The sequence below is a fragment of the Hibiscus syriacus genome, unplaced genomic scaffold (genome assembly GCF_006381635.1).
Source record: "Hibiscus syriacus cultivar Baekdansim isolate YM2019G1 unplaced genomic scaffold, ASM638163v2 tig00111954_pilon, whole genome shotgun sequence".
Lineage (NCBI taxonomy): Eukaryota > Viridiplantae > Streptophyta > Magnoliopsida > Malvales > Malvaceae > Hibiscus > Hibiscus syriacus.
This window is the reverse complement of record NW_024063221.1, coordinates 580991-594448: the sequence shown is the minus strand read 5'-3', so window position 1 is coordinate 594448 and position 13458 is coordinate 580991. Positions and strand designations below refer to the sequence as shown.

The 13458-nt window shown below is 29.9% G+C and overlaps 1 pseudogene; it reads right to left on the bottom strand.

Moving 5' to 3' along the window:
• LOC120173502 overlaps positions 1 to 13458 on the bottom strand; it is a 34911-nt pseudogene that overhangs the window by 6910 nt on the left and 14543 nt on the right.

Here is a 13458-nt window from a genome sequence, read left to right as displayed (position 1 = left end):
TATTGTTTATATACTCCCCAATCAATTCCAACCGTTTGTTATGGGAGTGAATATAGTCGTTGGGTGGTAGTTTCCCGCATTAAATGCTATTCAGAGGCTTGTGGTATCGGTACTACGTCTATCAGTATCGATACTCCTTGTATTAAATACAAAAATTCAATCGTTGGGAAACATCGGTATCTATACTGTCACAAGGGTATATGTACTACTATATTCAGTAGTATCAATACTGTACATAGTATTGATACCATTTTAGTATATTGGAATTTCACTGACTCAAAGGAGTAATATCGGTATCATAACTTAGAGTATCGATACTAGTACTCTAAGTAGTATCGATACCATATATGGTACCAGTACCATTTTAACATTCTGTTTTGATAGTGTTGGTACTGCCTCAGAATTATCGATACTACTTCATTGTTTTGGGTTTCAGTATCGATATATGTATCGATACTTATTGACAAGTATTAATACTATTATAGTAGTATCAATACTACTATATTTAAAAATCATTTTGACTCAATTAAAGTTCGAAACCCTTAGTAAAAATTATTTCAAAAATATTTCGAGTATAAGACTAAAATTTTTAGTAGAGTGAGAAGTAAAAATTGACGTTTTAACTTTAAAGAATAATTATATATATTCGAATGATTGAATCAAATATAATCTTAAAATTTGTAAAAACTAAATAAAAATTTTGTTTTGTATATCAAAATATCAAAGTGTTTTCAAAAAATGTGTTGGGGTTTCATATGCTTGCATTATGATTGACATCATATCAACTTTCATATTTAATTTAAACATTATAGCTAAAATGGCCAGAGCATCTGCCATATGATTATCTTTTCGGGGCCAGATACGTGAAATTAATCTCTTCAAATTATTTTACTAGTTCGTGGATCAAATTTTGGTATTCAACTTGCTTTTAGATCTTTCATTTCTTATTCTCATTGTAGTTGATAAACAACGAACGAGGAATATCTGTACACCTTAAGGACTTTAACTTTTCTCTCCATGGACTCTCTCAATCCCATAGTGCAAGCTTCATATTCTACCATATTATTGGTGTAAAATAACTTCAGTCTACTTGTAAAAAGATAATAAACATTTTCTATAGAAATTAGCACTACTCCAATTCCTTATCCCATAGCATTGGATGCTCCATCAAGATAAAGTCTCCAAGATTTTTCTTCTGAAACAATCTCTTCTTCAGTTGAGATGAACATCAAATTATCGTCTGGAAAATTAAAGTTCAGGGACTCATAGTCATTTAAGGAACGAATTGCAAGAAAACCTACTATAACACTCTCTTTATTTCTTTATGGCTAGCATACACGATGTCAAACTTAGTTAACAACGTCTTCCATCTAGCCAATCTAACAGATAGGGTTGGTGACTCCTTTAGGAAATTTAGTGGATCAAATCTAGATATCGACCAAGCAGTATTGTACAACATGTACTACCTGAGCCTATTTATTTCCCAAACCAAAACATAACATAACTTCTGAATAGGTGGGTACTAAACTTCAAAATCGATGAACTTCTTGCTTGGATAATAGATGACTCTCTCATTTTTTTCAGACTTGTCATGATGCCCCAACATGTATCTCATTGAGTTCTCAAAGACAAGTAGAGAATTAACAGTATATCGAGAACTGGTGCCATTAGGATCAAAGCATTGGACAAAATGTTTTTAAAAATTTCTAAGTTTCTTGGAACTCATTATTCTAAACTTTAGATCTATTCTTTCGAATTAATTTGAACACTAGATCACATTTATCGATTACGTAAGAAATTGATCAAGATATATAATTTAGTCTCCCTATAAAACCTAAAACTTCTTTCTGTGTATGAGGTGGTGAGAGATTTTGAATTTCTTTTACTCTATCTGGATCAATCTCAATTCATCTTTAACTAACTACAAATCCCAGTAATTTTCCTCATGTTACTTCAAAGGTGCACTTGGATGGATTGAGCTTCGATTGATACTTCCTTACTCTTTGGAAAAGTTAAAATAAGTTATAAACTTGCTCTTCTTCAGTTCAAGACTTGGAAATCATGTCATCCACATAGACTTCTATCTCCTTGTGCATTATACCATGGAAAAGAGTTACCATAGTCCTTTGATAAGTTGTCCTAGTATTTTTTAACCCAAACAACATTATTATGTAGCAAAAGGTTTCCCACATGGTTACAAATATTATTTTTTTCCATGTCTTCGAGGTTTATTTTTATTTTATTATACACTGAGAACACATCCATGAAAGAGAACCATAAATACCCCGTAGTGTTGTCCACTAAAGTGTGTATATGAGGCAGAGTGAAATTATCTTTTGGGCTCACCCTGTTAAGATCTCTATCATCCACGCACATGCAAACTTTCTCATCTTTCTTCGACATAGGGACTTTGTTGGCCACCCACTCTAGATATTTATCCACCTGAAGAGACCCTGCATTAATATGCTTAATCACTTCCTCTTTAATCTTCAACAACATTTCTAGCCTCATTCTTATAAGCTTTTTCTGAACTGACTCACATTCAGGCCTTATCGAAAGCTTATACACTACTATATATGTACTCAACATTTGACATATCTTGGTAGGACCAAGCAAATATGTCTTGAACTCTTGGAGCAGATTTATCAAATATTTTATTATTTCAACTGAAATAGTAGTGTTGATCTTTACCTCTCATTTACAAGATAAATCGCTAGCCCCATGAGGGGTCATGTGTACAAGAGCTCCTCTACTTTTCACATCAATCATTTTCATAAAAAATATTGTAAAAGAGTTTGTTTTGGTAATTCGTGTTGTGGATAACTTTCAAACGACTTTTTGAAACGTTCCCAATAATCGTATAATGATTTATTATCTTTTTGTAGAATCCCTACAATGATCCTCAGTTTGCTTGCTTTAGCCACATGGAAAAAAATTCAAGAAATAACTGAGACATGTTAGCCTATGTATCAATAGAACAAAGAGGTAAATAAATAACCAATCATTCGCCAAATCATCTAAGAAAAAAGGGGGAAAAATAAAACACAATGTTTTATTTGATCTTCAAAAACTCCCTATGGTTTCATACTCAGAAAAACCATATGAAACTCTTTCAGATGTTTATGCGGGTTCTCATTGTTAGAGTATGACTAAAGACCAATCATGAGATGATTTTAATAATACATTTTCTTTACTGATTTTATTGAATAAATGCATTGCCACTATTATTTTTAGTTATATTTATGTGTTTAACATAAATTGAAAGATACAAAGTCCATATAAAAATATGATTATTATTAAAGATCCTTAATCAAGTATTATTATAAGCATGAACAATAATAATACATTTAAGGCTAACATGGAGTTGATTGATGATGAGTTTTCATTGACATAGAGGTGTGAAAATTGATACATGAGTATGTTGTTAGAGAAAAATATATTGGATTGACCCACTGTGAGCATGTGTCTTGGATTATTATGTGATGGTCACAATAATGCTCATGGTGATGACTATATGTATGATCCTTAGATTTGAGATCATTACTATCTCAACATATATTGTTGTATGTTTTGATACAGTTAAACATGCTCCATAATTGGTTGCACTATAAAGATTGATATTGAATGTATCACGATGTATGTAGTGAGGTGTGAATGATCAAGACAGGATTTGTCCTTCCCACATACTTGATTGAGTGAGACAAGAAATGCATGGCCATGCTCGAACAAGTTGATATGAGATATCACAAGTTGTTCATTTATTTTAATGTACTCTAGATACGAAGAAATAATATATAGGCTATACAAGTGTGACTATACCAAGACTTGCATCTAATATAGTTATAAAGGACAAACGGATATAATACAAAAAATAGTTAGTCACAAAGATGTTTTGTCAAATCATGACTTCTTGTAACTTTAATGGCAATGATATACTTCAATATGTCACTCGTTGTTTGTAATATTAGAATGGTTATAATAATTACTACTAAAGTTACAGGAACCTACAAGGTCATACCCTAGGATTGAAATAAGTAGATGTTAAATGAATTGTAATTGTACAATTTAATTGTACGTGAGTAAAGTATATATGATTAAAGTTAATATATAGTTGATATATTTTTAATTTTAATTATCCCAAATATAATAAATATTGAAAGAATTTAATTAAGAACATAATTCTTTTAATAAATAAAATTCAAATATGAAGAAACCCTAAGGGTTAGGGAAACTTGATATAAAAAGGTAAGTATGGTCTAGTAGCCGCTCTACCACTTTTAGACAAAATTATCAAAAACAATTTTTGAAAAGAAAGAAATATTTGCTCTCAACAGGGTGAACTACTTAGAGGTCGAGACAATTTCGTGGAGGCTTAGGATTCTAATTATTCATTATTGCATTACCGAATTGTTGTTTTTTCAGGAACCCAAGGTAAACCATGCATATCTTCCAACCAATTTCAATTTTTTCATACATAGATCACTAGTGAGATCTTCAGATAATCTTTTCGCTGCGTCATGGGTATATTGGTGATCCCAACACTCATTTAGCAAACCGTGAAAGATCAACTAAAGATAGATCAAACTCATTTTTAACTCAAATAATGTTCGCCTTCTGAGAACATGATGTAAAGTAGCAATTGTTCATCAGGTGTCACAACTAGCTCTCGAATCGTTGGATTAGTCATATGTATCGATTCTTCTTCTTTGAAAGTGAATAAAGCTTTAGTGTAAGATATTTCTCCAAAGTTTGGATCGAGTTTCAGTTGACGTTGTTTTTGTTGTCTTATACTCCACCAAAGAGTTTCTCCACGTAATCTCCCAACAAGTGCTTTGATTTTAGGTTTGTAATTTATTAATTCTTTCGGAAGCGACCTGATCATAGATCAAAACAATAAACAATATATGTAACTTTGAAGAAGTCCTCGAAAACGTATCAATTTGACTAGTGTCAAAATTGTCAAATAAATAAATAATATAATCTCAAAATAAATATTTAAAATAATATAGAGAAATAGAGATCGATCCACAAGGAGTAAGGTAGTCTAAATAATTTGCTTATTTTGGTCCTTGAGTTTTAACTAAAAAAGTAAAAATGAGGGGTTTAAAATAATGAAAGTAATAAAATAATAAAAATAATTAAATAATATAAAATGATGAGAAACTAAATAAAGTAGAAAAATTCAATTGAGATGATATAACCTTAGGCTTAAGTTAATCTCAATTTTTGATTGATCATCAAAATTGAATTTTCCCTTCATGATGTACGTTGGTTACATTCAATAGGGCCCAACACTTGCAACTAACTCTTCTATTCGATTAACCGAAATTTCCAAGTCTATCTCCAAAATTTGATCCTTGTTGGTATAAGCATGTCTATTGCCGTTAGATCCAAAAAAAACTTTATGTTTTGGAAAATCCCGACATGAGTTATAGCGTATTGTTGAGAATCAAATTCGATCTTGATTCCCCTCAATGGACTACAACTAAGTTTGTTCATAGTAAGTTGAATTACGACCAGTCGACCCGACTTCCAAACTTCAAGCAAAAACAATATTCAAATTAGCGTGCACTTTTTGAGTTATAGATGTCATAACATTTAAAGAAAATAATGAAAGAAAAATGAAGAAGAAAGAAAAGCAAAACTTCAATAATTAACTAAAGAAAAATAAATTCTAATTTATTTTTCAATTGTTGAACCTAAGTGGTATTTATAACCCGAGAGTTCTAAGCAAATAAAATAACTAATTTCTAAATAAAATAATCAAATTATAAATCATAAATTTAAAAGGTTTATCAAAAAGGGTAAAAATAAATATTTAAGTAATGTGGTTTTAGTTTAATCTGGCTTCATCTTGTAAATAAACTTATCCCAAGTAAATTTCAAATTAAATATTAAAGAAAATTGTCTTCTAGAAGATATTGACTTTACTATCAAAATCTATTGGTTTTTAAGCTAATTAATGTGATAAAGCTTCTTTAAAAATAAACCCAAAAAATAAAAAAATCAATAATATCCAAACGATAAATGAGGAATAAATAATATTAAAAATATGCAATATTCAATATTACTGTGTACCTTTCTCGCATCGATTGGTAAAGAGATGATTATTTGCTCCAACGCTGGCACTGTGCACTCTATATACTTGCTGGAACTTGCATCTTTCTCTACCAATGGCCCATAATGTTACATATAGCTTCTATAGGCAGGCAACACACTATTGGAAAATAGGGTGAATTACATTGATGAATTTAATATTTATATTAAATTCAGAGTCCTTTGTAAATTAAATAATATTTATTTAATTTAAATAATAAAAGGAGTGTATATCTGTTTAATATTTTAAATTTAAAAGATATTATTATATGTTTAAATTTAGATATTAAAAGATATATGGTTGGAGTAAATCTCTCAGATTTAATATTTTCCAATTTAAAAGATATTATTATCTTTTTAAATTTAGATATTAAAAGAGATTTAGATGGAGTAAAACACTCTCGAAACTCCCCTATTAATATTGAGCAAACATCTCAGTTTTTCACATCTCATAATTCAAGGAATTTTCTTCTCTTGAAAATATTCTCTCATTCCTAGAAAATAGTTTTTTCTCCCTTAGTTTTTCCGATGATAGTCGAAGGCAAGGAAAGTTCATGATCTGTAGTGTTGTGCTATTATAGTTGATCATCAAGTTGTTGTATCCTGGCAGACAGATGACCAAAAGATATCGAGCACCAAGGAGTGGCAAAAAATATGTCTTAAGAAAATTGTGTAGCGACATGTCTCAACTAATTCCGATCACAAGATCAAATATAAAGAGTATTTTATTTCCTTTTGATTCTCTTTTATTTATAAAGAATTTGATTATTTCTGTTACTTTTTCTCAGGTTTCATTATTTTCTCGGATTGTTACTTTCGGATAACAATCTTAAGAAAGATTATTTCTCATATTCTACCTTTTTTGATTCGAGATAATTCAGAATTGTGGGAAAACGAGATAGTAAAAAAGTTTGTTCGGGATTTATCTTGTCGTCTTAACGGGTTTACTAGATTCTCAAAGTTGACAAATTTGTATAACATAAATTGTCATAAAAGTAACTATGGTTATTGATTTTGTTTTAGAAGATTGATTCTGCCCAATAACAAAATCTAAAATAATCAAGAATTAATTTTCTATTCATTGGAATCTTTGATTTCGTATTTGAAATTAACTGATACTTTCATTTTGTCACGTAACAAAATTATAAGATTTCTATTAATAGAAATCATGGGAAGTAACAACTCTATTACTGGTTTGTTTCAGAATTTTAGTTCATGTCTAAATTTTGTTGATTGAATAAATCAATAATTTTGGTTTATTGTTGGAATTGTTTCGTGTTATACTGAATAATGAGTAATGTCAATAATTCACATAATTTGTGATTTGGAACGTTGATTCCAACTCAAACTTCGAATTTAAATTCATCAGTGTTGATGGTTGTAAGCCACAACAAGAAGTTTGTACAATTCTAAGGGTAGAATTTTAAGATGTGATAACATAAGATGTTATTTTATTTGGTCATGGTTAATTTGACCAAATGTAAGATTATCCTCCTATTATTAGAGAGGATGAGGTAAAAACTATTACCATATTAAAATGAGTAAGCATTAATCATGGCCTTTTAATATAGAATATTAAATATGGCATGAATAAAGAATATCATTTGATATTTATAATTATTATAAGCTATTATAATAATTATAGCTAGTGTTTGGAAACAATGTACTATTAATTTCTTTTGAGAAATTTTATAGATACAAATAGATTCAGAGTGTAATTAAAGGCTCTTGAATATTGTGTTGTCAATGTTAAAGGATTAGTTCCTTTTATTTCTTGTTGTTAATCAAAATATTGTTGCCTTGATATATCTATTTTCGGATGATATAATTGTGGAAAAAGAGAAATAAATTGTTGAATTTATTTCACCTTAGAATATTGCGTTGATTCTAACTTTGAAAAGGAAATAAATTGTTAAATTTTATTTTCCTATGAAACTTATATGATTCAGTTTGGTAAAAGGAAATAAAATGTCAAATTTATTTTCTTGGAAATCTATATCGATTTTTTCTTGTAGAAGAAACTAAATTGTTAAATTTAAATCGTTGGATTTATTTCTTGAGAATCAAGTATGATTCTATATTGTAAAAAGTAAAAAATTGTTGACTTTATTTCTTGAAAGTCTCAAATCAAAGCTTGGAAAACATGGTTTTCTAAGATGTAATCAAATTCTCAAATGTACATTGTTTAAAATAGCTAAAGATTTTGGATGACATTAGACCATAAATACGAAACAGAAGATGCCAACACTAAGGAAATTTTAGTGGTCAAGTTATTAAAATTAGTAATAATGACACAGACGAGGAAAAATAAATGTTTTATTACCTCCATTGATGATTGCAAAAGTGTTGCTATGTATATTTGCTTAAGAGCAAAGATGAAGCTATAGATAAATTTCTACTCTATTAGGAGGAAGTTGAAAACCAACTTAATAAATAGATTAAGATGGTAAGAAGTTATCATGGTGGTGAATAAGTTGAGCCATTCAGTGAATTTTGTTCACAACATGGAATTATACAAGAAGTAACACCATCATATTCTCCTCAATCAAAAGGAGTATTCGAGCGCAAAAATCAGCTAAAAGAAATGATGAATGCCTTGTTAGGCAGTTTTGGGTTATCACAAACATGTGGGGGCAAGCAGTCTTTTCAGCTAACTACATTTTAAATAAGGTACCCCAAAAGGAAAAATACAAGACACCATATGTAACACCATCTCCCGTATACTTTTATGTACACGAGATATAGATGTCACATCACTTTTAAAACAATTTTTCATTTGAAAACCCGTAAAATTTAGTTTCACAATTTAAACTAAAACATTTTAGTACCATCATAAAATAATTGTTGAAATATACTACCAAAATTTCCACTTTACATACTTTCTAGAGCATTTTTTATAATTTTGATTACAAGCCAGCAATGTTCAAACTAAAAATGATTGTCTTACCATTACTGATGAGAGTCAACCTTATATTTATGATAGCTTCTACTGCACCCCGTATCCAACTAGTCTTTGCTTTTACCTACGAGTAAAATCAACACATGTTAAGTATTTACTTAGAGAGGCATAATATTATAAAGAAACTGAAATTGATACATATGTATCTCATGACTATTAAATGACGAATTAAATCGCATATTCCATAAGAATCAAATAAATCCTTCTTAGTTCAACCAAATTTCTTTTATACACTCATCAAATTTATTTGTAGTAGGTCCAGCCTACCTATCCTTCCGTATATTCTTCCCAATTATCCTTCATTTTCCCTATGTACGTTAAATGAGAAAATAATGCACATGTATTGCACCAAAGTGCCAATCCGTCCTTTATCTTTTATAATTATCATGAGTGGCACCTTATACACCATTAATATATCATTATGTATATTCATTTGTGGCATTCTTCCATACCAATCATGCGTGGTTTATACATTTCCATTTATGGCATCCTTTCATATCAATTAGCACGAGTAAGTAATTAGTTCTTCAACCAACTTGCATTACTAACATCTTTCTGCCAACTGCACCATTAGACATTTAGTCTTTTACCCAAATGTATTTAACCTTTCATCTAACTGGCATGATTGACACATTTCCGCCAAAGGAACTGTTACGCTTTTAGTCTTTTACTCAAAGGTATTTAACCTTTCATCTAACTAGCATAATTGACACCTTTCTGTCAAATGGACAACTAGGCCATTAATCTTTTACTCAAAGGTATTTAACCTTTCATCAAACTGGCGTAATTGACATATTTATGTCAAATGCAAAGCTAGGCAATTAATCTTTTACTCAAAGGTATTTAACATTTCATCTGACTGATATAATTGACACCTTTCTGTCAAATGCACAGCTAGGCCATTAATCTTTTACTCAAAGGTATTTAAACCTTCATCTAACTTGCATAATTGACACCTTTCTGTCAAATGCACAACTAGGCCATTAATCTTTTACTCAAAGGTATTTAACCTTTCATTTAATTGGCATAATAAACACATTTCTGTCAAATGCACAACTTAGCCATTAGTCTTTTACTCAAAGCTATTTAACCTTTCATCTAACTGGCATAATTGACACATTTCTGTCAAATGCACAGCTAGGCCATTAATCTTTTACTCAAAGGTATTTAACCTTTCATCTAACTGGTATAATTGACACATTTCTATCAAATGCACAGCTAGGCCATTAATCTTTTACTCAACGGTATTTAACCTTTCATCTAACTGGCATAATTGACACATTTTTGTCAAATGCACAGCTAGGCCATTAATATTTTACTCAAAGGTATTTAACCTTTCATCTAACTGACATAATTGACACCTTTTTGTCAAATACACAGGTAGGCCATTAATCTTTTACTCAAAGGTATTTAACATTTCATCTAACTAGCATAATCGACACATTTCTATCAAATGCACAGCTAGGCCATTAATCTTTTACTCAAAGGTATTTAACATTTCATATAACTGGCATAATTCACACCTTTCTATCAATTGCACAGCTAGGCCATTAATCTTTTACTCAAAGGTATTCAACTTTTCATCTAACATGCATAATTGACATCTTTCTGTCAAATGGACTGCTAGGCCATTAATATTTTACTCAAAGGTATTTAACCTATCATCTAACTGACATAATTGACATCTTTCTGTCAAATGCACAGCTAGGCCATTAATCTTTTACTCAAAAGTATTTAACCTTTCATCTAATTGGCATAAGTGACACATTTCTGTCAAATGCACAACTAGGTCATTAATATTTTATTTTAGAACAGATCATACTCTAATAATTATTCATATTATCAATTAACTATTTAATTTCATTATAAATTTATAATTTACACTTGTATGGCTAATATAGTCATTCCCCAAACATTACTATAATTTACATGGGTTGCACAAGCACTACCTATACGAAAATTCATAAACTTATTATGAATTTCTTAGTTTTGCACACATAGTGCCCATAAGGGATTTCATAAACTTATTATGAATTTGTTAGTTTTTGCACACAAAGTGCCCATACGGAAATTCATAAACTTATTATGAATTTCTTAGTTTTTGCACACCTAGTGCCATTTGGTAATCACCATACAAATATCAAGCAACATATATTTATAACTATCATAACATATAAGTACCTAATAAATGCACTCACCTGGCTTGCCTCGTGATTATATCCAAAATGCAAATCTGATTACTCAGCTACTTTGCTTTTGCATTTCATTTTGCTTGACTCTGGAGTTTGATTTTGATCTACTCAAGCATCCATTCAAGATACGTACAATATCAAATGTTAGTATATTTCCTAACATTTATACTTTAATAATATTCACAAGTACTATTATTTACATTTCTAAATCAATTTCAACCTATCTTATAGTTCCAGGCTCAATAGTATCAATACCCCTAGCATGGTATCTATACTTCTATACTATGATACTGATACCTTTCTCTCAGTATCGATACTACTACACTATGGTACCGATACTCCCTTTTAATATCGATATCATTTTGACATTCTGTTATCCATGGTATCGATACTTTACCTTGTAGTATCGATACCCCATTAGTATCGATACCATTTGCATCGGTACTGATATTGTTCGTCATATTTCTGCCTATTTAAGCCTATAGTATCATTACTTTTCTATCAGTACCGATACCCTTACCCAGATTTTCCATTTTTCAGCCTGATTCTTACCCAAATTTGGTCAAATTTCCTTAGGTTTACACCAAACAATAGTATTAAACTCTTCATTACTTATCCTTACTAACTTTCCTTTATTTAGCTTCTTAAAACATCTAAAATCTCCCAAGAACATTTCAATCTAACAATCACACCACTTTTTCTAACATGTTTTTACTCATATCTAAAGCTTCTAATCTCTTATTTACTTCTTTTACAATTCAAATATACTTATAAACATCATTAAAAACACATATTCCAACATATCCTTCAAAAACCCATTTTGTCTAATCTCTAATAACTCATCCATCTCCTAGTTTTAACCTCATTTGGCCCTTCCTTAAGCTTACATATCACTTAAGATTGTAATAACAAACCATATTCGAAAGGAAAAACTAATTAAATGAGATTTATCTTTTTCTATTGAGAAGAGTACCACCTAAGGGAATAAGAAGAAGAGGAGTAATTAACTTCCCTTTCATCTTTTCCCATATTAAATCCCTAATAAGGATATGTATTTTAAATTCATTTTATTCCAAATGACTAAAATGCCCTTTTAATAATCAATTGTTACAATTTAGTCTAAACCACTATTCCAAATCATTTCTCATCATTTATCATTTAATCAAATAAATCTTCACATTTTAAATATTTTCAATAAAGTCACTTACCTGATATTTGGGGTATTACAATTCTCCCCCTTAAGAAAATGCATCTGATCAGTAATTTATAAGCAACGACACATGAAAAACATTATAATTCTTGTCCATTTCGAGAGGCAAAGCTAACAGATAAAATATCATATGGTTAAATAAATTCTCAGACTCAGCCCAAACCGCAATACTTCCTTCCAAGGTGATACTTTTAGAAAAACTTTATCATCTTCTTGCTATTTAATCTCTTTTCTCTTTAGATCAGCATAATACTTTTGTTAATCTGAAGCTATTTTAAATTTATCTTGGGTGACTTTCATTTTATATTCCATTTCTTTCACTAAGTCAGGGCCAACTAGATTTAGATCTTTTAACTCAAACCAATTTAATGGTGTTCAACCTTTTCTCCCATATAGAGCTTCGTATACAACATCTTGATGTTCGATTAATAATTGTTATTGTAAACAATTCTTCTAAAAGCAATTATTTTCCCATGACCCTTTGGAATCAATTACATATGCCCTCCATATACCTTCTAATATCAGAATAGTTTGGTATCCAAGTTCTTCTCTCGAAGAGTCTTATTTAACTGCAAAAAATATATGCCTAACCATATCGATTTATCTTTCTTTTTGCTAATAACACAATTACTTCCCAAGATGAAATACTCGTGTTGATAAAACTTTGATCAACCAACTCTTATAATTGAGCCCCTAATTCTCTTAACTCGTTTAAATCATTAGATATTAAATCATAGAATTATGTTCAATGCCTTAATAACCATCAACTTTAAATTTCCACCTCTCGATCTAGAGGTAATTCCAAGAATTTATCTTAAAAGAAATCTATAAATTCCCAAGTTTGTGAAATTAATAGACAATTCTACTTTAATTAATTGAGTATCTATCACATCAGCCAGAAAAACTATATATATATATATATCTGACATCATTTTCTTCACAATCATTATCGATATCACCTTGAGCGATGATTTTACTTTCTCACCAAAAACTATAATTTC